This window comes from Bufo bufo, chromosome 6 (genome assembly GCF_905171765.1).
Source record: "Bufo bufo chromosome 6, aBufBuf1.1, whole genome shotgun sequence".
NCBI lineage: Eukaryota > Metazoa > Chordata > Amphibia > Anura > Bufonidae > Bufo > Bufo bufo.
In genome coordinates, this window is record NC_053394.1 from 44359900 (window position 1) to 44382212 (window position 22313).

Consider the following 22313-nt stretch of genomic DNA (forward strand, 5'->3'; position numbering starts at 1 on the left):
GCATGTACCATGTGTTGGCATGTTCCTCATAGTGACGTACCCTGGCATGTACCATGTGTTGGCATGTTTCTAATGGTGATGTACCCTGGCATGTACCATGTGGTGATATACCCTGTGTTGGCATGGTTCTCATGTGATGTACCCTGGCATGTACCATGTCTTGGCATGTTCCTCATAGTTATGTACTCTGGCATATACCCAGTGTTGGCATGTTTCTCATAGTGATTAACCATGTGTTGGCATGTTTCTTATGATGATATGCCCTAGCATGTGCCATGTGTTGGCATGTTTCTCATAGTGACGTACCCTGGCATGTACCCTGTGTTGGTATGTTGCTTGTGGTGATATACCCTGGCATGTACCCTGCGTTGGTATGTGGCGTGTGGTGATATACCCGGGCATGTGCCCTGTGTTGGCGTGTTGGCATGTTTCTCATAGTGATGTACCCTGTGTTGGCATGTTTCTCATAGTGATGTACCCTGTGTTGGCATGTTTCTCATAGTGATGTACCCTGTGTTGGCATGTTGGCATGTTTCTCATAGTGATGTACCCTGTGTTGGCATGTTTCTCATAGTGATGTACCCTGTGTTGGCATGCACTTCAGCGTGTCTCTAATATGTTTGTTAGGTCAGATGTCTAATGTATACACAGCACTAATACGGCAGCCCTCTTATGGGTACCAGGGCCGGGTGTGAACACTGCGCACTCTACAGCTATTCGATGGACGCAGTTGTGCTGCAGAGCTTACACTCTAGTATAGCAGATATTACAGGCACAGTGCATGTCAGTGTACGTAGGATAAATGTGGTGGTGAGGTGACTCCATGTTCATTCTCCATTGTAGTGAATTCATCTGTGGAGACCCCTGGGAACATCACGTCTGGTGTGCCTGGGACTGTCCCCTACACGCGCCTCCCACCGCCCCAGATCCCGAGGTCCTGTGGTGGCGGCTCACCTGCGGCTTGGAAATCCACGGCATGTCACTGCTTTCTGCAGATTTTCAATTCACATTTCACCTTTTGCCGTGCTTAGGGTGAGATCTGGGACAAACCACCAAGGATATCTGCCTGTAACACGTGGATTTTGCCACAGATTTCTTGTGGAAATGCAGCAAAATCCGTGTGGAAAAGCATCAAGTACATTTGTGTGGGCACGTGGCCTGAAATCTCCCACAGATTTGCCCTGTGTGAACTTAACCCAACATGCTGACAAGCTTCTGAGGCGTGGAGGTATGTGTATGGCAGACTTCAGCAAAAACGCGTCCGTTACTGATAATACAACCGCATGCGTCCGTTACGAACGGATCCAGTTGTATTTGTAACATTGCCAAGACGGATCCGTCTTGAACTCCATTGAAAGTCAATGTGGATTGGATCCGTTTTCTATTGTGGGTCATGACGGATCCGTCTTGCTCCGCATCCCAGGACGGAAAGTAAACCGCAGCATGCTGCTCTCCGGTATGAGAACGGAATGCATTTTGGAGCGCTCCGTTCTGTTCAGTTACGTTTTGTTTCCACTGACAATGAATGGGGAAAAAACGGAAGCGTTTATTCCGGTATTGAGACTCTATGACGGATGTCAATACCGGAAAATATTAATGTGAAAGTAGCAGTACATACGTTATTGTCAGCGGCAGATGGAACAGGGCATGAAGACATCACGCTCTGGCGGTACACTTGCTGGTATTTTGAGGAGTGTATGCCCCTAATGTATGTAGATTGCACACCTATACCAGCCAATTGTGTCCTACCTCTTGGACCCGCTCCTGTCTCAAAAATCAGACCCTGTTGTGCGGTGCTGGGAATAGAGAGGGGCCGGTGAATGTGCAGCTCTCACCATTCTCTGCTATGGGACTTCCGAAAAATAGCTGCCTAAGCATGGTCAGTGGGAAGTGGGACCCCCAGCTATCAGACGTTTATGACATCTTCTGTGGATACGCCATAAATGTCCAAATGGGACAACCCCTTTAAATCCTAGTTTAAGACCCCCCACAATTCCTATAGGCCATGTCCCTTTTAGAAAAACCCTTTTTAAGTGCTTTAAAGGGAATTTTGAGTTAATAAAAAGGGTCCCTTCTCCAGACTCCATTTATTACTCAGAGTGGTGAGTGGCCACAACAAGCATCTCGGTATGGAGGACATGGGACGGTTGAAAGTCCATTGATTTCAATGAGAATAATGCAATGCTTTATTTCACCTGCAGTGGCGCTGTGGTCAAATGTAACACTTCCTGCCGGGTTCCCCTACACGTATCAGCGGATCACTAGACAACCTCTTTAATACAAGATGCAGCAGGATGCCAGTTTCACTTAGCGCAGGCATGCTTAACCTACGGCCCTCCAGCTGTTGCAAAACTACAACTCCCATCATTCCCGGACAGCCTACAGCTATCAGCCTACAGAAGGGCATGGTGGGAGTTGAGCACCCCTATCTTAGCGGGTGTAACAGCGGCAGCTGTGCGCCGCTGTTCCCCAGCTTCCCGCCATGGTTCCTGGCGCCATGTTCAGCTGTGATCTGCTGCCAGTGCTTCCCATTCCCCGCTGCAGTCCTGGGCTCTGTCTTTGTAGGTGCTGCTGTTCTGGAATCCGCTCCACAGTTTGCTCTCAGCCCTGGCCACAGCATACTTGCTGCTTGTTTCCAGCAGCACTTCCTTAAGGGCCGGCGCGTGTCACTTCCTGGGCTTTATGGGTTAGGTCCTGTGACCTCGCTGACCTATCCTAACCCACCAGCGCATATGTAAGTTGCTCAGCCCCCTTCCCAGATGCCTAAGTGTCAAGGTCCTTGTGCTCTGCTAAGGTTCCTGATGTAGCCTCGACTCTCCTGTTGCCGACCCGGATTGCCTGACCTGTACCTGTGCCGTCTGCCCTGACCTTTCGCCTGTCTGCCTCATCCTTCGGTCCTGCAGTGTTGCTCCTGGTAACGACTCCGCCTTCCTGACAACGCCTGTACTTCTTGTACCTTTCTCAGGTACCTCCTGGTCCGCCTGGACCGGCTGCCTCGTGTGCCTATCCTTCTCCAGAGGTAGCGACCTGGTGTTCCCCTCGGGAAAGTCTATCCCCACCATCAGGGGTACTGTGAAGATCGAGGGGTTCACTTAGACAACGCCCTTAGAGGAGGTAGGACGCGTGGCATAGTGGGTTCACACCCGCTGGTTCGTGACAGCGGGAGTCCCAAAATCCTCATGCATAGGAGCTCATTAACTTGAAGACCAGAAACAGTTGCATAGCTTTTGCTTACTGGGGCAGAAACATCGCTAATTAGTTACTGTGGGTTTTGGAGTTTTTACATTTCCTAACCTACTGAATATTAAATATTTGTTCATGTGTTTAGGCAAACGCCCCATCCATCACATTGACTAAGATGCATTAGTGGTAATGTACACACGAGACGTAATAATGATGGATTAAGTTGGGTTTTCTAAAAAAAAAAAAACATTTCTGCTTTGAAACAGAAGACACCTTTGTTTTTTTTCCGCGAAACGGCTAAACATTCAAAGTTGCTGCGTTCTGCAAAAATTCATGCTAAATAGCGCCGTTCTGCCTTTATTCTCATTTTATAGATACTTTCCCTGGATCACTCTTACGAGGCCAGTTTGTTTGTCAGATAAAGTAATACAAATGGCCGTATATTTGGCAGGAATTGTTGCTGTTGATGGCGCGCTGTCTAATGCACTGCGTACAATACCAGTTCTGGTTTATTGTGGCAGTGCTGAAGCGGCACTTCTCCGTATCAGCCATCCTAACCTGTCTACTGCGGCGATACAGATCTGAAAGTGGGCAGGTAGGAAGGAGCCGCAGTAATGGATCCTGGACCTATAGTAGTTCACAAATTAAAATTTTGGGCTTGTAAGGAAAAATAGTGCAGCAGAATATGCTATTCTGCTCATCAAAAATGTGAAAACCCCATAGAAATGTTGTGAATAGAGCCTTAAAGGGGTTCTCCAGTGTGCCTGTAGCCTGCCTGCTGAAACCGAGGATTCATACCTGCTCCATGTGGCCACAAGCAGCATGTCACCACTGAAGCCATTGGCTGGAATGGTGCATGTGGCCGTGCCCAGGCAGCTCGGAGGACTGCAGCGCGTGGCGCAGATAAGTGTGAATGTTCTGTCTCTCCAGGCCACGCTGCGGGCACTTTCTTAAAGGGTTTTCCAGGAGTAGAATACTGATGACCTGTTCTCAGGATAGGTCATAAGTAGTGTTGAGCGAACTTGTGTTTTAAGTTCGGCATCCAGGGTTTGGGTTATCGGAGAATCCCGTTATGGATTCCGCTACCACGGACCAAAACGGAATTCTATGACTGCATGAACCACGGAAGCCTATAATAGGCTTTCCGTCATAATAGAAGTCTATGGCCAGCATGACGGAATGCCCCTGACTCCCGACATTCCAACCGATCAGCTTTTTGAAGAGGCTGAGGTACTCTGGTGAGCGCTGCGGCCTCTTCCTAGGCTAGTGATGTCATGTTCACTGGTCACATGACTTATTTGCAATTCAGTCCCATTCAAATGCATGGGCCTGGACTGCAATACCAAGCCCGGCCACTATACAATGTACGGCGCTGTGCTAGGTACGTTGGTAGGAGTGGACTCCAGAGAAGGGAGCTCTAGATCAGATACTGATGACCTTTCCTGAGGATATAGGCCATCAATGTTGAACTCATGGAAAAAACAGGTCCCTTCTTGGCGCAGTGTCTGCTCATGGTTTAGCTCCATTCAGTGGAGCCAAGCTGCAAGCAGGTTCACAGCATTCAAAGTGACCCGCTGTTATGGCATTGCAAGTAATATTGCAATATAGATGCAATAAAATCATTATTAGTTTTCTGTGTACATTACGCTTCCCTCAGTGGTAGCGCCCCCTGCTGGCCCACCACCTCCTGCATTCAGAGGTAGTCTAACATGCTCAGTAGTGTCTCTGCCGCCTTCCCCTTTCCTCAGTGCTGTGGAGGTGAAGCTGCCCTTTTATCCTTTCATCCCTACATTTAAGGGCTCCTGCACATGACTGTATCTCTCTTTACGGTCCGCAAAACCCAAGAGCATGCTGCCATTTTTTTTTTCTTCTGCAGGGATGTCCTTTCCATGTCCGCCAAACGGAGCCACGGAACAGACTTACAGATGCGGACTGTACATGGTGTTCTGTCCGCATCTTTTGCAGCCCCATTGAGATGAACAGGTGCGCATCTGATCCACAAAAAATGCGGATTGGATGTGGACTAAAACTACGGTCGTGTGCCTGAGGCCTAATTCAAAGAAATATATAGCTGTCTCTCTCGAGACAGCGGAGAATCAAATTGTGGGGGCATTACATATATGTATCTCTGGGGCTATATATGAGGGTCTATTTGCTATGCAGGGAAGGAAGGGGTTAACAAATAGCTACTTGCACTGCATCCTGGGAAATGCAGAGGACTGTTGAGCTACTGCCACCCACAGAAAGGGAAGAAAGTCCTCCAGATAATGTGAGTAAAAAAAAGAGTTTAAAGGCCCATTTATTTCAATGGGGCCGCAAAAGATGCGGACAGCACACTGCCAAAATGTCGTGGGTCTTATTCTAGCCTGCAATCGCAGACAAGAATAGGCATTTCTATCATTGGACCGCAAATTGTGGAACGCGCAGCGGCTGGTATCCGTGTTTTCCGGATCCGCAAACGGATGTCTAAATGGGCTCTTAAAGTCATGAGATGACCCCTTTAAGGGCTCATGCACACGAACGTATTTTATTTCCGCGTCCGTTCCATTTTTATAAAAAAATTTTGCAGACCATATGCGGAACCATTCATTTCAATGGAGCCGCAAAAAATAAACGGAAGGTACTCCGTGTACATTCCGTTTCCGTATGTCCGTTCCGCAAAGGGATAGAACATGTCCTATTATTTTCCGCGTTACGGACAAGGATAGCGCTGTACTATTAGGGGCCGGCTGTTCCGTTCCGAAAAATACGGAATGCACACCCATATTTTTTTGCAGACCGGAAAATCCATATGGTTGTGTGCATGAGGCCTCTTTCTTTTGGGATCAATCCCTTCCACTCTCCCTCTTACATATTTCTGATTACATGAGGTGACATAGGTAATTACTCTTCCCTCCTGGGGTCATGTGATCTGTTAGTATCATAGCATCAATTACACTCATTGCAGATTCTACCTAAAAAAAATTCTATTCTGACGCCCCTCGCAGTATTAATACCCCATCGGTGTAGAGGTCTATTGTTTTATCTGTTACCTCGAATTACTTTTCGGATCACTTGGGCCTCTTTGTAGTTGAGGAGCAGCTGCTGTTAGCTCCCACCCATCGTCATTGATCATCGCAGCCTGGGAATGTTGTGTCCTGGTGCTCGGCGTGATACATTATGTTACAGTGACAGAAATCAGGCTGGAGCATCGACGCTGTGACAGATTCCTGCATCCTTCACTGCTTCTTTTCCATGCACCGCAGTCTTTGAAAGGGTTATTTTGTCACTCACACACTTAGACTTGCATATCAGGTCAACGGGAATATGAAAGCACCGACTCAACTGCACTGCCCTGTAGCTGATGTGGAAATGTTGATAAACTAATGGGGTATGAAATGCGGGCACTTTATATTATTTGCATACAGTCTCTGAGGAGGTATGAAGCAAGCATAACGTGAACAAAATCTCCAGCCATTTCATAGGTAGCAGAGGTTTATACCTGCTCGTCTTTATGCATTGTAATGCCGCTCGTGGCTTGTTCCGGGGTTACGCGCCGCCTGCGAATTCACAATTCTTACATTGCTATGACTTGGTACTTAAGTGGCACTGTATTTGCTTAAAGGGGTATTCCAGTTACAAAAGAGTATCCTCTATCCACTGGATAGGACATAACTATTAGATCAGTGGGGGGGGGGGGGGCTGTTGGGACTCTCATTGATCAAGAGCGTCGGTTCCTTCTCAAAGAGCTGATCGGTGGGGATTCCGGGTGTCGTACCCCTCCCCCCCCCCCCCACCGATCAGATACTGATGACCTATCCAGATGATAGGTAATCAGTATTAAAGTCTTGGAATACCCTTTTAACATAATAAATCACACCCACGTTTCAATCTGCTCTTGAGTGGTTAAAATAATGTAATCGGTCACAAAATGTTTGCACAAGTGAGCCAGAAATTTGCAAAGTCCCCATTTAGAGTCTTTTTTTCAAGCCAGAATTCTGTGATAAACCTGGTCTAGACAGCCGGTCTGAACTTACACCAACTATAAGGGTCCATTCACACGTCCGTAAGTGTTTTGCGGATCCGCAAAACACGGACACCTGCAATGTGCGATCCGCAATTTGCGGATCCGCACATCACAGACACTATAATAGAAAATGCCTTTTCTGGTCCGCAATTGCGGACAAGAATAGGACCTGTTCTATTTTTTTCAGGAACGAAATTGCGGATCCCGAAACAACGGATCCCGAAAAAACGGATGCGGATCCCGAAAATGCAGATGCAGAACCAGGAAATGTGGATTTGCATCTGTTCCAGCCCCATTGAAAGTGAATGGGTCCGCAAATTGCGGAACGAATGCGGACCCAAATTACGGACGTGTGAATGGACCCTAAGGGTTAGTAAATCTGCCATCAAAAGATCTGCTGATATCATGCTCATATATGTACTGTATTTCAAAGTTGAACCCTTTCGGGACTTCTGACATACATGTACAGTGGAAGTCCGACCTTTAAAAATGACACCCGCTCATTTTAAACAGCACACACCTGAGACTAATGTCTTCGCTCGGCGATTACGCCGATCGCAGACATTTAACCCCTCAGATGCCATGGTCAATTGTGAGTTGACTTTCCCTAGGAGCGCTGCGCTCCCGGGCCTGAAAGTCTCCCCCGGGCAGCATTCAGGGAAGCCGTTCATTTGCCGTTCATTGTCTGTGATAGCCTGGGTCTCATTGAAGAAAGCCATGCTAATACAGTTGTAATTCCTATGGAGCCCTGCAGGTGGCATGGCTCCATAAAAACATAGCAATTGTGCAATTGCGTCTTATCGTCACCTAGTTTTAAAAAATATATAAAAATTTAATTCCCTTAAATAAAATACAAATAAGCGATAAAAAATAAACATCATAAGTAGTGTTGAGCGAACTTAAAGGGAACCTGTCATGTGGATATTTGATTCTAATCTAACTAATTATATACAATCATTAACTACTAAAAAGTGCCTAAGGCCTCTTTCACACTTGCGTTGTCCGGATCCGGCGTGCACTCCATTTGCCGGAATTACACGCCGGATCCGGAAAAACGCAAGTGAACTGAAAGCATTTGAAGACGGATCCGTCTTCAAAATGCGTTCAGTGTTACTATGGCAGCCAGGACGCTATTAAAGTCCTGGTTGCCATAGTAGTAGTGGGGAGTGGGGGGAGCAGTATACTTACAGTCCGTGCGGCTCCCGGGGCGCTCCAGAATGACGTCAGAGCGCCCCATGCGCATGGATGACGTGTCCATGCGATCATGTCATCCATGCGCGTGGGGCGCCCTGACGTCACTCTGGAGCGTCCGGCGAGCCGCACGGACAGTAAGTATGCTGCTCCCCCGCTCCCTGCTACACTTTACCATGGCAACCAGGACTTTAGCGTCCTGGAAGCCATGGTAACCATTCAGAAAAAGCTAAACGTCGGATCCGGCAATGCGCCGAAACGACGTTTAGCTTAAGGCCGGATCCGGATTAATGCCTTTCAATGGGCATTAATTCCGGATCCGGCCTTGCGGCAAGTGTTCAGGATTTTTGGCCGGAGCAAAAAGCGCAGCATGCTGCGGTATTTTTTCCGGCCAAAAAACGTTCCGGTCCGGAACTGAAGACATCCTGATGCATCCTGAACGGATTTCTCTCCATTCAGAATGCATTGGGATAAAACTGATCAGGATTCTTCCGGCATAGAGCCCCGACGACGGAACTCTATGCCGGAAGAAAAGAACAACGCAAGTGTGAAAGAGCCCTTAGATGTATTCACTTACTGGTGTGACCGATGGTTACCTCATAATATACACACAAAGATGCCGCATGCTAATGAGCTATTTGGAGTCCGGCGTATATTTAATTCAGAGCTATAGCCACTCCTCTGCCCACCTGCTGCTGATTCATATGGAAAATAACTGTCATTCAGCAGCAGGTGGGCGGGGAGAGTCAGGAGCTCATGAATATTCAGGACTCATCATTATCAGCTGGAGCTTTTCAATACAAGTTGTTGGCAGATTGACTCGGTCGATTAAAGAAAGTGACCCAGCATTGTGCTAAGAGAATCAGTCACTTATATATGTTGCCCTTAGTTAGGACACCATAAAACTGGTGACAGGTTCCCGTTAAGTTCGGCGTACAAGGTTCGGGTTATGGAAGAATCCCGTTATAGATTCCGATACCACGGACCATAATGAAATTCTATGATGGCATGCACCACGGAAGTATATAACAGGCTTTCCGTCATAATAGAAGTCTATGCTGGCCAGACGGAATGCAATACAGGAATGCCTCATAGGCTTCTGTGGTGCATGCCGTCATAGAATTCCGATCTGGTCCGTGGTAGCGGAATCCATAACGGAATTGTTATAAAACCTGAACCTGTACGCAGAACCTAAAACACTGTTCGCTCACCACTAATCATAAGCATCGCTGTTTCCCAAAACTCCCGAACTATTAAAATGTAAACATATTTTTTCAGTACATAATAATAAACAAACGACCGACACAGCTACGCAGTCAAAAAGACCAACTGACTTTCAGTAAAAAAACGCCATTGCGGACAGGATGTTGGGCATGGAGTAGTTGATGGTCATTTCACGCACCTGCGCTTCCTCTTAGCCTGCGTTGCCGACTCCATGCCCCGCGTCCTTTACTACTATGGCGTTTTTTTACTGAAACCATGGATTAAAGGAAGATGTTTTTATTTATCTTTATTCTCTTTTTGTTACGGCGTTTACCGTACAGGAGAAGTATAACGTAAAAAAAATCTAAGTGGTCAATTCACTATTTTTTCATCGCTTTACCTCCCTATAAAATTAAATACAAAGTGATCAAAAAGTCATACACGCTCCAAAATTTGTTCAATAAAAACTACAGATTGCCCCGCAAAAAAGGTCCCCCACACAGCTCTGGAGGTCAGAACATGAAGAAGAAAAGGAAACAAATGTCCTTTCAGAAGTTTTTATTTTTTCAGTATTAAAACACAAGAAAAACTGTACAAATGTGGTATTGCTGTAATCCTGCTGACCCAGAGAATGAAGGTAACAGGTCAGTTTTACTGCATAGGGAATGTCGTAAAAACCAAACTCCTAAAACTGTAGTGGAATGTTTTTTTTTGTTGTTTTTTTTCATATTATACCCAATTTGGAATTTTTTATCCAGCTTCCTGCTACATCACATACAATATTAGGCCTCATGCACACGACCGTTGTGTGCATCCGTGGCCGTTGTGCCATTTTCCGTTTCTTTTTTCGCGGACCCATTGACTTTCAATGGGTCCGTGGAAAAATCGGAAAATGCACCGTTTTGCAGCCGCATCGGTGATCCGTGTTTCCTGTCCGTCAGAAAAATATGAACTGTCCTATTTTTTTGACGGACAACGGTTCACGGACCCATTCAAGTCAATGGGTCCGTGAAAAAACACGGATGCACACAAGATTGGCGTCCGTGGTCCGTGGCCGTAGGCTACTTTCACACAGACTGATCCGCAGATCCGTCTGCATAAAAGCTTTTTCAGAGCTGAGTTTTCACTACGTGAAAACTCAGATCCGACAGTATATTCTAACACAGAGGCGTTCCCATAGTGATGGGGACACTTCTAGTTAGAATATACTTTGAACTGTGTACATGACTGCCCCCTGCTGCCTGGCAGCACCCGATCTCTTACAGGGGGCTGTGATCCGCACAATTAACCCCTCAGGTGCTGCACCTGAGGGGTTAATTGTGCGTATCATAGCCCCCTGTAAGAGATCATGTGCTGCCAGGCAGGAGGGGGCACACCCCCCTCCCTCCCCAGTTTTAAATTCATTGGTGGCCAGTGGGCCCCCCCCTCCCTCCCTTGTATTTAACACATTGGTGGCCAGTGCGGCCGGCCCCCCCTCCCTCCCCTGTAGTTAACACATTGGTGGCCAGTGCGGCCAGGCAGCAGGGGGCAGTCATGTACACAGTTCTTTTAGTATATTCTAACCTGAAGCGTCCCCATCACCATGGGAACACCTCTGTGTTAGAATATACTGTCGGATCTGAGTTTCACGATCTAACTCAAATCCGATGGTATATTCTAACATAGAGGCGTTCCCATGGTGATGGGGACGCTTCAAGTTAAAATATACCATCGGTATAAAAGGGACTCCTGACTCCTGACTTTACATTGAAAGTCAATGGGGGACGGATCCGTTTGCAATTGCACCATATTGTGTCAACGTCAAACGGATCCGTCCCCATTGACTTGCATTGTAATTCAGGACGGATCCGTTTGGCTCCGCACGGCCAGGCGGACACCAAAACGACTTTTTTTTCATGTCCGTGGATCCTCCAAAAATCAAGGAAGACCCAGGGATGAAAAAACGGTCACGGATCACGGACCTACGGACCCCGTTTTTGCGGACCTTAAAAAAAACGGTCATGTGCATGAGGCCTTATAGTGACATTAGAAAGTACAACTCTTCCCACAAAAAACAAGCCCTCGTACGGCTATTAAAAAATAAAAAAGTTATGGCTCCGGAAAGATAGGGAGTAAAAATGAAAGCAAAAAACTGGAAAATCCCATGGTGCTGAAGGGGTTAATATAAAGACTTATTTGCCTAAACAGAAGGAGCAATCAATTCTGTTCAACTCCACAGCAAATGTAGAGAAGATAGACGCTAGGTTATATTGTCAGTGTAAAATGCTTCCAATCAGCCATTCTTTAACCCGTAGAGGATCCGCGCTGTACATGTACGGCGCAGATGTCCGTAACTTAAGGACCAGCGCCGTACAAGCTGTGATCGGGCGGGTGCAGGAGATGCGCCTGCCCGATCCGCGGCAGGGGTCTGGCAGTAACTGATAGCTGGACCCCTGCTGCATGCGCCGGCATCGGTGAAATCACCGATGCCGACGCATTAACCCTTGATGTGCTGCGTTGACCGAGGCACCTGCGATGTCCTTGCGGGTATCGGAGCTTCCATCGTGCTGCTGTAACGGGGACCCGATGGCAGGGAAGGCAGCCCGATACCTTCCTTAGGCATTGTGGCTGCCTTCCGGGAGAGCCTGTGAGATCCAACCCCCTGGATCTCACAGGAAGCAGGCTGAAGTGTATTACACTGTGTAATACACTTACAGCCAATGCATTACAATACAGAAGTATTGTGATGCATTGTAAAGGTGATCTGACCCCCAAAAGTTGAAGTCCCAGAGTGGGACAAAAAATAAGGTGTAAAAAAAAAAAATTTTACAAAACAATTTAAAGTTTCAAGTAAAAAAAAAAAGCTTCCTTTTCCCAAAATAAAGTACAATTCTTTTTTTTAAAGATAGGGAAAAAAAGAAATGTAGACAAATTAGGTATCGCCGCGTCTGTATCGACCGGCTCTATAAAAATATCACATTACCTAACCCTTTAAATGAACACCGTCCAAAAGATAAAATAAAAACTGTGCTAAAAAAAACTTTTTTTTAACAATCTGTCACCTTCTCCCGCAAAAATTTATATCCTAACTAAGACAATGGCCCAAAAAATTAAAAAAACTATTGCTCTCAGACTATGGAGACAATAAAACATGATTTTTTTTGGTATATAAAAAATGTATACATATTAGGTATTGCCGCATCCGTAACAACCTGCTCTATAAAAATACCACATGACCTAACGCCTCAGATGAACACCAAAAAAATAAAAACGGTCAAAGCCATTTTTTTTGTCACCTTACATCTCAAAAAGTGTAATAGCAAGCGATCAAAAAGTCATGCACCCCAAAATAGTGCCAATCAAACCGTTATCTCATCCTGCAAAAATGAACCCCTACACAAGACAGTCGCCCAAAAAATAAAAAAAAACCTATGGCTTTCAGAATATGGAGACACTAAAATAATTTTTTTCAAAAATGCTTTATTTTGTAAAACTGACACAAACAACTAAAAAAGTCATATTTGCTATTGTCGCGTCCGTAATAACCTGCTCTATGAAAATACCACATGATCTAACCTGTCAGGTGAACATTGTAAATAACAAAAAATAAAAACTGTGCCAAAACAGCTATTCTTTGTTACCTTGCCTCACAAAAAGTGTAATATAGTGATATAGAGCAACCAAAAATCATGTACCCTAAAATAGTACCAACAAAACTGCCACCTTATCCCGTAGTTTCCAAAATGGGGTCACTTTTTTGGAGTTTCATACGACTATGTCAGGGGGTCTTCAAATGTGACATGGCAGCTTAAAATTATCCCAGTGAAATCTGCTTTTCAAAAACCATATGGCGTTCCTTTCCTTCTGCGCCCTGCCGTGTGCCCGTACAGCAGTTTACAACCACATATGGGGTGTTTCTACAGAATCAGGGCAATAAAAATTAAGTTTTGTTTGGCTGTTAACCCTTCCTTTGTTATGCTACTTTCACACTAGCGTTGTTTTAATCCGGCGTTCAATTCCGACACCAGAACTGCCCGCCGGATCCGGAAAAACGTGTGAAAACGGATTACATTTGAGGATTTTTATCACACAATGAAAAAATGCATTGGAAAAAACGGATCCGCCATTTATGGACTTTAACTTTTTTTTCACATTTTTCGGGTTTAACATGCAAAAGCCGGATCCGGTTTGACTGAACACACAGCGCCAGATCCGGTGTTAATGCAAGTCAATGGGAAAAAGACCGGATCCGGCGTTCAGTCAAAGTGTTCAGGATTTTTGGCCGGAGGTAAAAATACTGCATGCTACGTTTTTCTGAAAAGCCTGATCAGTCAAAAAGACTGAACTGAAGACATCCTGATGCATCCTGAAGGACGGCCTCTCCATTCAGAATGCATGGGGATAAAACTGATCAGTTCTTTTCCGGACTTGAGCCCTTAGGACGGAACTCAGCGCCGGAAAAGAAAAACGCTAGTATGAAAGTACCCTTAGTGGAAAAAAATTTAATTTTTCATCTCTATTTTCCATTAATTATTGTGAAACACCTAAAGGGTTAATAAAGTTTATAAAATCAGTTTTAAATACCTTTAGGGGTGTAGTTTCTAAAATGGGGTCATTTTTGGGTGGTTTCTATTATGTAAACCTCACAAAGTGACTTCAGACCTGAACTAATTCTTAAAAAGTGGGTTTTGGAAATTTAAACTTCTTTCTAACGTCCCCAAAAAATAAAATAGCATTCCCAAAATGATACAAAAATGAAGTAGACATATGGGGAATGTAAAGTAATAACTATTTTTGGAGGTATTACTATCTATTATAAAAGTAGAGAAATAGAAATTTGGAAATTTTTCCACATTTTTGGTAAATTTTATAATAATTTTTTTTGACTGTTTTACCACTGTAATGAAGTACAATATGTGACAAGAAAACGGTCTCAGAATGGCCTGGATAAGTAAAAGTGTTATAAAGTTATCACCACATATAGTGACACATGTCAGATTTGGAAAAAATGGCCTGGTCCTTAAAGGGAGTCTTTCGTCGGTCCGTACATCCCGATCTTGCGGCAGTTTACTTCCGCCGGCTAGATTGGGAGGTACGGGCCAGCGCATGCGCATTAAACGCTCTGCTGCCTCTGCCCTAGTGGGTAATGGAGTGCGCAGGCGCGAGGATTATGTTGAACGGCGCAGGCGCCGGATTTGTCAATGACGGGAGGATGGAATCTGAAGAACCTAGGGCAGGCCAGAGGGGTGAAAGGGTAGGGGCTTGATTTGAACAGCGCCGTGGGGCCTGGGCACCGGCCGCATAAACGCCGCCCCTGGGCACCTTCAGAACCTATTTAGCATATGGAATAAAAGAGTTTTTAAGAGAAAATAGGCGATGGACAGCAATATGAAAGGTAAGATTATAATATGGGGAATGTAATGGAGATCATGATGTTTGTGGTGTGTAATGGTCATTTTAGGTGAAATATGGCAGGGTCCTGAAGGGGTTAAAAAAAGGTGCCCCTGTAATAGAGCAGGATTACATGCACCTCTATCTGTAGGACTTAATGGACTAGCTTTAAGTAATGGATTATATATGGGGAAGTGGAGATAAAGGGTGGCTATCTAAGACTGATCTTCTCCTTTAAGAAAATGCAAGAACTCCTCAGAAAGGCTGGCACTGTGGTTATCTTCCGCTTTAAGGCGCTGTTTATTTATCTGCCATATTTTTACAGGCTCCGTTATGTCTTACAGTAGATCGTTATCCCGCAGATCAAAGTTCTGCCGGCTCCGTGATGAGAGGGGACTTCAGCGAGCTTCATCTGTTGATTATGACTCATTACAGATGATAGATGACCCACTGAACCCAGAAATTCCTGTTTTTGCTGTAGGAAAATATACTTAGAGAGAAATATCCTCTTCTCGGTTAGATATTGGCTGCTCTGAAGCCCAAAGCCCATTTTTCTAATGCTTCACATTACGTATACGTTGAAATGATAACATTGACATGTTCCATGTATGACGCGGGCTGCAGTCGGCTTATCATCCACTGACAGGATTTATCATTTACACTTTTTTCCTTCTCTTTGTAGGCAGAGCTTCTTCATCGACTGCAAGACCTTTTCTGAAAGTAAGTGGCAGTGAAAACAACGCCCCCTTCAGGTGCACTGTAAATGGTTCCAAGTAGCAAGATTTGGTATTGCAACCTCTGATGCCACTCCTATATCTATCTATCTATCTATCTATCTATCTATCTATCTATCTATCTATCTATCTATCTATCTATCTATCTATCCATCCATCCATCCAGTCCCACCAAAGTCTGTGAGTTTGGTTGACATACATATTATGAGTATAATCAGCTTAGAGGGGGTTGAGCAGGCAGTACATATTGATGGAGGATCCTGAGGGTAGGTCATCAATGTCTGATCAGCGGAGGTCCGACATCCGTCATTCTTACCGATCAGATGTTGGAATAGTAGGCGTTGCGAGCGCTGCTTCCTCTTCATTACACTGCCCGTCGTCTCCCTTGCAGTGACAGTGCAGTATAATTACAATTACTCACTGCATTCAAGTGACTGGAGCAAGTATTTGTAATTCCACTACACCTCCGAGATGACGGGCAGTGTAATGAAGAGGAATCAGCGCTCACAAAGAGTGCCGCCTCCTATTCAAACAGCTGAGGAAGGGGACGTGGATGTTCTTGTCCATCTAGGGACAAATGACCTGGCTTGCAATGAAGTGTCAGAGGTGAAAAAATCTTTTATCACACTTGGTAATGACGTACAGGATTTTGCATCCACCATTTCATTTTCTGAAGTTCTGCCTGTGCATAATGTTCAGAATGATAGGCAGAGGCGCATAAAGGAGTTCAACATATGGCTTGGTAAATGGTGTCAAGAGCAAGGATTTGGCTTTGTTTCTCATGATATCTCTACTTGGAATAGAAAGGAACTGTACAAAAAAGATGGTTTGCATCTTTCTCTCAAAGGAACAAATGTACTTAGTGAACAACTCCAAGAATTTGCGAAAGAGTATTTAAACTAGGAAGGGGGGGCAAAAGAGTGAAAATAAAAGAGTCCAATTGCCCCCCGAAACAATGCCAGAACAGGCCAGAAGCACTGAGGTTAAGAAATGATAAGCTCAGAGTCCTGTCTACAAATGCTCGCAGTTTAGGTAAAAAAATCAATGAACTTGGGTCAATAATGGCATCTGAGAATGTAGATTTAGTGGCTGTTACGGAGACATGGTTTAATGAAAGAAATGACTGGGACATAACCATACCAGGGTACTCTTTATACAGAAGAGACAGAGAAGGCAAGAAAGGAGGAGGAGTGGCCCTGTATGTGAAAGATAGCATTAAATCTAACCTAATACAAGTTGGTGAGGCCAACATAGAGTCAGTTTGGGTTACGTTGCAGTTTGCTAACCATGCAGTAACTCGTGTAGGTGTGATATATAGACCACCTGGTCAAGTTAAAGAACTAGATGATCTACTAGTTGAAGAAATAGCTAAAATGACAATGAAAGGAGAAGTTATCATTATGGGAGATTTCAATCTTCCAGATATAAACTGGAAAACCAAAATAGCAAGTTCTACCAGGAGTACAGATATTCTAAATTCCCTACTGGGGTTATCTCTACAACAAGTGGTTGAGGAGCCAACCCGGAGGGAGGCCATTTTGGATTTGGTATTCACAAACGGGGATTCGGTATATGATGTCATTGTAGGCGAAACCTTGGGATCTAGTGATCACCAGTCAGTGTGGTTTAATATAAGAACTGTGAAAGAGTCCCACCACACAAAAACAAAAGTTTTAGATTTTAGAAAAACAGACTTTTCAAAAATGAAATTAGTCATAAATGAGTCCTTATCAGACTGGAACGGATTACATGGAGTCCAGGAGAAATGGGACTACTTAAAAGGTGCATTATTGAAGGCAACAGAAAATTGCATTAGACTTGTCAGTAAAAGCAAAAAAAGGAGGAGACCAATGTGGTACTCAGCAGAAGTGGCCCAAATCATTAAAAATAAAAAGCTAGCATTTTGTAATTATAAAAAAAAACAGAGCAATGAAGATAAGGAAATCTACAAGATTAGGCAGAGAAAGGCCAAGCAAGTTATAAGAACTTCTAAAGCGCAGGCAGAAGAAAAACTAGCTCAGTCTATGAAAAAAGGGGATAAGACATTCTTCAGATATATAAATGAAAAAAGGAAATTAAAACAAGGAATAACTAAATTAAAAACAAAGGACGGAAGGTATGTAGAAGAGAATAAAGGGCTAGCCGACTGCCTTAATGAATACTTCTGTTCAGTTTTTACAAAAGAAAAAGGAGAAGGACCTCCACTAGAAAGAATGACTATTAAATCGTTTGATGCATGTATCTTTACAGAGGAAGATGTTCTAAGTTTGCTGTCTAAGGTGAAGACAGATAAGTCACAGGGGCCTGATGAGATACACCCAAAATTATTAAAAGAGCTTAGTGGTGAGCTGGCAAAACCGTTAACAGATTTATTTAACCAATCATTAGTAACAGGAGTCGTCCCGGAAGATTGGAAATTGGCAAATGTCGTGCCCATTCACAAGAAAGGTAGTAGGGAGGAATCGAGCAACTATAGACCAGTGAGTCTGACATCAATAGTAGGCAAATTAATGGAAACCCTATTAAAGGATAGGATTGTGGAACATCTAAAATCCCATGGATTGCAAGATGAAAAACAACATGGGTTTACTTCAGGGAGATCATGTCAAACAAATCTTATAGATTTTTTTGACTGGGTGAATAAAATAATAGACGGTGGAGGTGCAGTAGACATCGCAAATCTAGATTTTAGTAAGGCTTTTGACACTGTCCCACATAGAAGACTTATCAATAAACTGCAGTCATTGAGCATGGACTCCCATATTGTTGAGTGGATTAGGCAGTGGCTGAGTGACAGACAACAGAGGGTTGTAGTCAATGGAGAACATTCAAAACAAGGTAATGTTACCAGTGGGGTTCCACAGGGATCTGTACTGGGACCGATTTTGTTTAATATCTTCATAAGTGATATTGCAAAAGGCCTCGCTGGTAAGGTTTGTCTTTTTGCTGATGACACAAAGATATGTAACAGGGTTGATGTTCCTGGAGGGAAACGCCAAATGGAAAAGGATTTAGGAAAACTAGAAGAATGGTCAGAACTCTGGAAACTGAAATTTAATGTGGATAAGTGCAAGATAATGCACCTGGGGCGTAAAAACCCAAGGGCAGAATATAGAATATTTGACACAGTCCTGACCTCAGTATCTGAGGAAAGGGATTTAGGAGTAATTATTTCAGAAGACTTAAAGGTGGGAAGACAATGTAATAGAGCAGCACGAAATGCCAGCAGAATGCTTGGATGTATAGGGAGAGGTATAAGCAGTAGAAAGAGTGAAGTGCTTATGCCGCTGTACAGAACACTGGTGAGACCTCACTTGGAGTATTGTGCGCAGTACTGGAGGCCATATCTCCAGAAGGATATAGATACTCTAGAGAGAGTTCAGAGAAGAGCTACTAAACTAGTACATGGATTGCAGGATAAAACTTACCAGGAAAGGTTAAAGGACCTTAATATGTATAGCTTGGAAGAAAGAAGAGACAGAGGGGATATGATAGAAACTTTTAAATACATAAAGGGAATCAACTCGGTAAAGGAAGAGAGCATATTTAAAAGAAGAAAAACTACCACAAGAGGACACAGTTTTAAATTAGAGGGGCAAAGGTTTAAAAGTAATACAAGGAAGTATTACTTTACTGAGAGAGTAGTGGATGCATGGAATAGCCTTCCTGCAGAAGTGGTAGCTGCAAATACAGTGAAGGGGTTTAAGCATGCATGGGATAGGCATAAGGCCATCCTTCATATAAGATAGGGCCGGGGGCTATCCATAGTATTCAGTATATTGGGCAGACTAGATGGGCCAAATGGTTCTTATCTGCCGACACATTCTATGTTTCTATGTTTCTATGATCGGCGGGGGGTGCCGGGTGTCGGACTTCCACCGATCTGATATTGATGACCTCTTCTGATGATGGGTCTTCAATATATGCCGCCTGGTCAACCCATTTAATATGTGAGACCTCTCAGACGGTTGGGAGGTCAAATTTTTATTACTTTATATTACTTTAATACAGTAATCATAAGCAAATAAAGAAAAAATTAATAGCGGCAATCACCAAAAAGTTATATTTGCAGCTTTATTCTCGTCAAAAACTGGAAAGTGCGGGCACCGCACAGATGAATCAGGCAACAGCCGTTTTGCGCAGATAGCCTGATTCATGACAAAGCGCAGGTAGCTCGAAACGGCTGTTTCCGGGATTCATCTGTGCGGTGCCCGCACTTTCCAGTTTTTGACCAGAATAAAGCTGCAAATATAACTTTATATAACCCCTAAAAATACACTACACAGCTACTAATAGTAGAAAACGAGTTTATTGTACAATTACCAAATATAATAAAATACATGTATATGTGGCTATACAGACACAGGACAAAAAACAAGGACTTCATAAACTTTGTCAATAAATAATTGCAGATAATCCCAAACACTCCCAGGCTACCTGCAAGAGAGAATCTCACTATACAGGTATATAAAGTGCACAGTGCATAAGGGAGAGAGTAACCAAGGAACAATCAACAGGCCCCCTGGACTACACTGGTCTGTATACAAATGGCAGTTGATGGTCCCTTGGTTACTCTCTCCCTTATGCACTGTGCACTTTATATACCTGTATCGTGAGCTTCTCTCTTGCAGGTAATAACTGGTGGAAATTATTTATTAACTATTTCCCCGCTTAGGGACTAAAACCTGGGATCTTTTGATCCCTTGTCCTATTCACCCATATAGAGCTCTATTAGGCTGAATAGGACTTCACACTCTCCCTGCTGCCCTGTGCATAGTACACACAGCAGCAGGGAGGTTACCATGGCAGCCAGGGCTTCAGTAGCGTCCTTGCTGCCATAGTAACCGATCGGTGCTGTCACCAATGATGAGGAGGGGAGGGGACCCTGTGGCCACTGTACCAATGATTTTAATACTAGGGGGTGGGGGGGGGGGGGTGCACTGCGCCACCAATGATTTTAATACTGAGGAGGGCGCACTGCGCCACCAATGATAATTAATGTTTAATACAGGAGGCAGGTGTGTCGGCGCAGAATCGCATAGCCGGCACCCTGCCTCTGACAGGGAACTGCGATCAGCGGCAGCAGTTAACCCCTCAGGTGCGGGACCTGAGGGGTTAACTACCGCTGATTGCAGCTTCCTGCCATATAGGCTGGGCACCGCCTCCTGTATTTGTATTAGACTTTAATTATCATTGGTGGCGCCGTGCGCCCGCCCCTCTTCCTCCCGTCTCTCCTCATTGGCAGCGCGGCACAGGGGGGAGGGAGAGAGTGACTCCTTCTCCCCTGTGCTGCTGAGGGAACATGAGCGTGCTGACAGCAGCGCGCTCATGTTCTGTGATAGCGCGCTGTACAGATTATTGGCATATCGGCAAGGTTAGATACCGATAATTTAGAAAATCATAAATATCGGCCGATAATATCGGTAAATCCGATAATCGGTCGACAACAATTTGTAACCATTTTTAATATAAAATACAGTTTTCATAACAAAGTTTTCCTCATTTAGCAAATATTTCCAGGTTCATATTGGTATGAAATGTAAACGTTTTAGGGCACATTTATTAAGACCGAACTTATTAAATTACTGCCTTGGCTGTGGAGCCAGCGGAGTTAGGAAGAGGCGCAGGCTTCTTCATAACTTCGGCAGATCCACCTCCGCTTCTAAATCTAAGACCCCCCTCTCCCCCACACACTTTTTTAGAGTGGGCGTGAGCATGGAAAAGTCACAGATTGCGTCTGAAATACGCCTAATATAGGCATATTTCAGTATAATAAATGACCCCCTCTGGTCATTTTTTTTTTTTTTAACGTCATGCCTCTAGCATATGTGGTTTTCAATTTTTTTCTGTTCATGGGATAATGAATTATTTGTAATTTATGGTATATTTATTAGTCTTTTATTTTAAGTATAGTTGCACATAATAATACCATTAATAAAAATGATAATATGTCTTTATAAGTAGAAAACAATACACGTAAAGTTACTGATATTTTGCAGTCACCGGTGAATAAACGAAAGAAGAATAATAATAATAATAGTCGTAATCGTTATTTCCATTCCATTTTAACTGTGTGTCATTTTATTTTGCATTCTGTGTCCGCCTGTTGGACAGTGCTTAAAGTTCAGCGAGAAGACAATATTTATGTGGCCTTCTGAGAGCAGCACCTCGAGAGATGATATCTATAACTTCTTTAAAATGAGATAAAATATTCTTCAAATTCATGGTTACTGATCATGGATGACAGGTAGTGGGAAACATAATTTTGTTGCTTGGTTATTAATACCACAGCTCCTGGGACATAGCATTTTAGTAAACATAAATTTGAACAGGTAACCACATCACAGCTGATAACCTCTTGAGCCTCGGTATATTAAATTGTTCTAATATATGTTATAGTTTACGTAAAATAACTCCCATTAGGGAAGCTTGACGGAATACTTTAAATGTGTCATTTTTTATTTTTTTTTGCTCCTGTTCTGTGGGAATAAACTGGATTCAATCTGTAAAAGAACAGATTCACTTATAAATATATAGGAATTACAGCATGTCCGACATGTGTTTGCCATTTAATATGTGCTCGCTCCAAGAAAATAATAATCATACTAAAAATAATTTGCTATTTA

The 22313-nt window shown here is 43.9% G+C and overlaps 1 protein-coding gene across 2 annotated transcripts in view; it reads left to right on the forward strand.

Moving 5' to 3' along the window:
• MGMT (O-6-methylguanine-DNA methyltransferase) overlaps positions 1-22313 on the forward strand; it is a 472493-nt gene that overhangs the window by 5759 nt on the left and 444421 nt on the right. The window contains exon 2 of one of the 2 annotated variants that reach the window (XM_040435606.1): positions 15636-15673. The gene's annotated coding sequence lies outside the window, so the exon portion shown is untranslated. Of the gene's footprint in view, positions 1-15635; positions 15678-22313 lie in introns of both variants that reach the window. The other variant, XM_040435608.1, reaches the window with a different exon arrangement.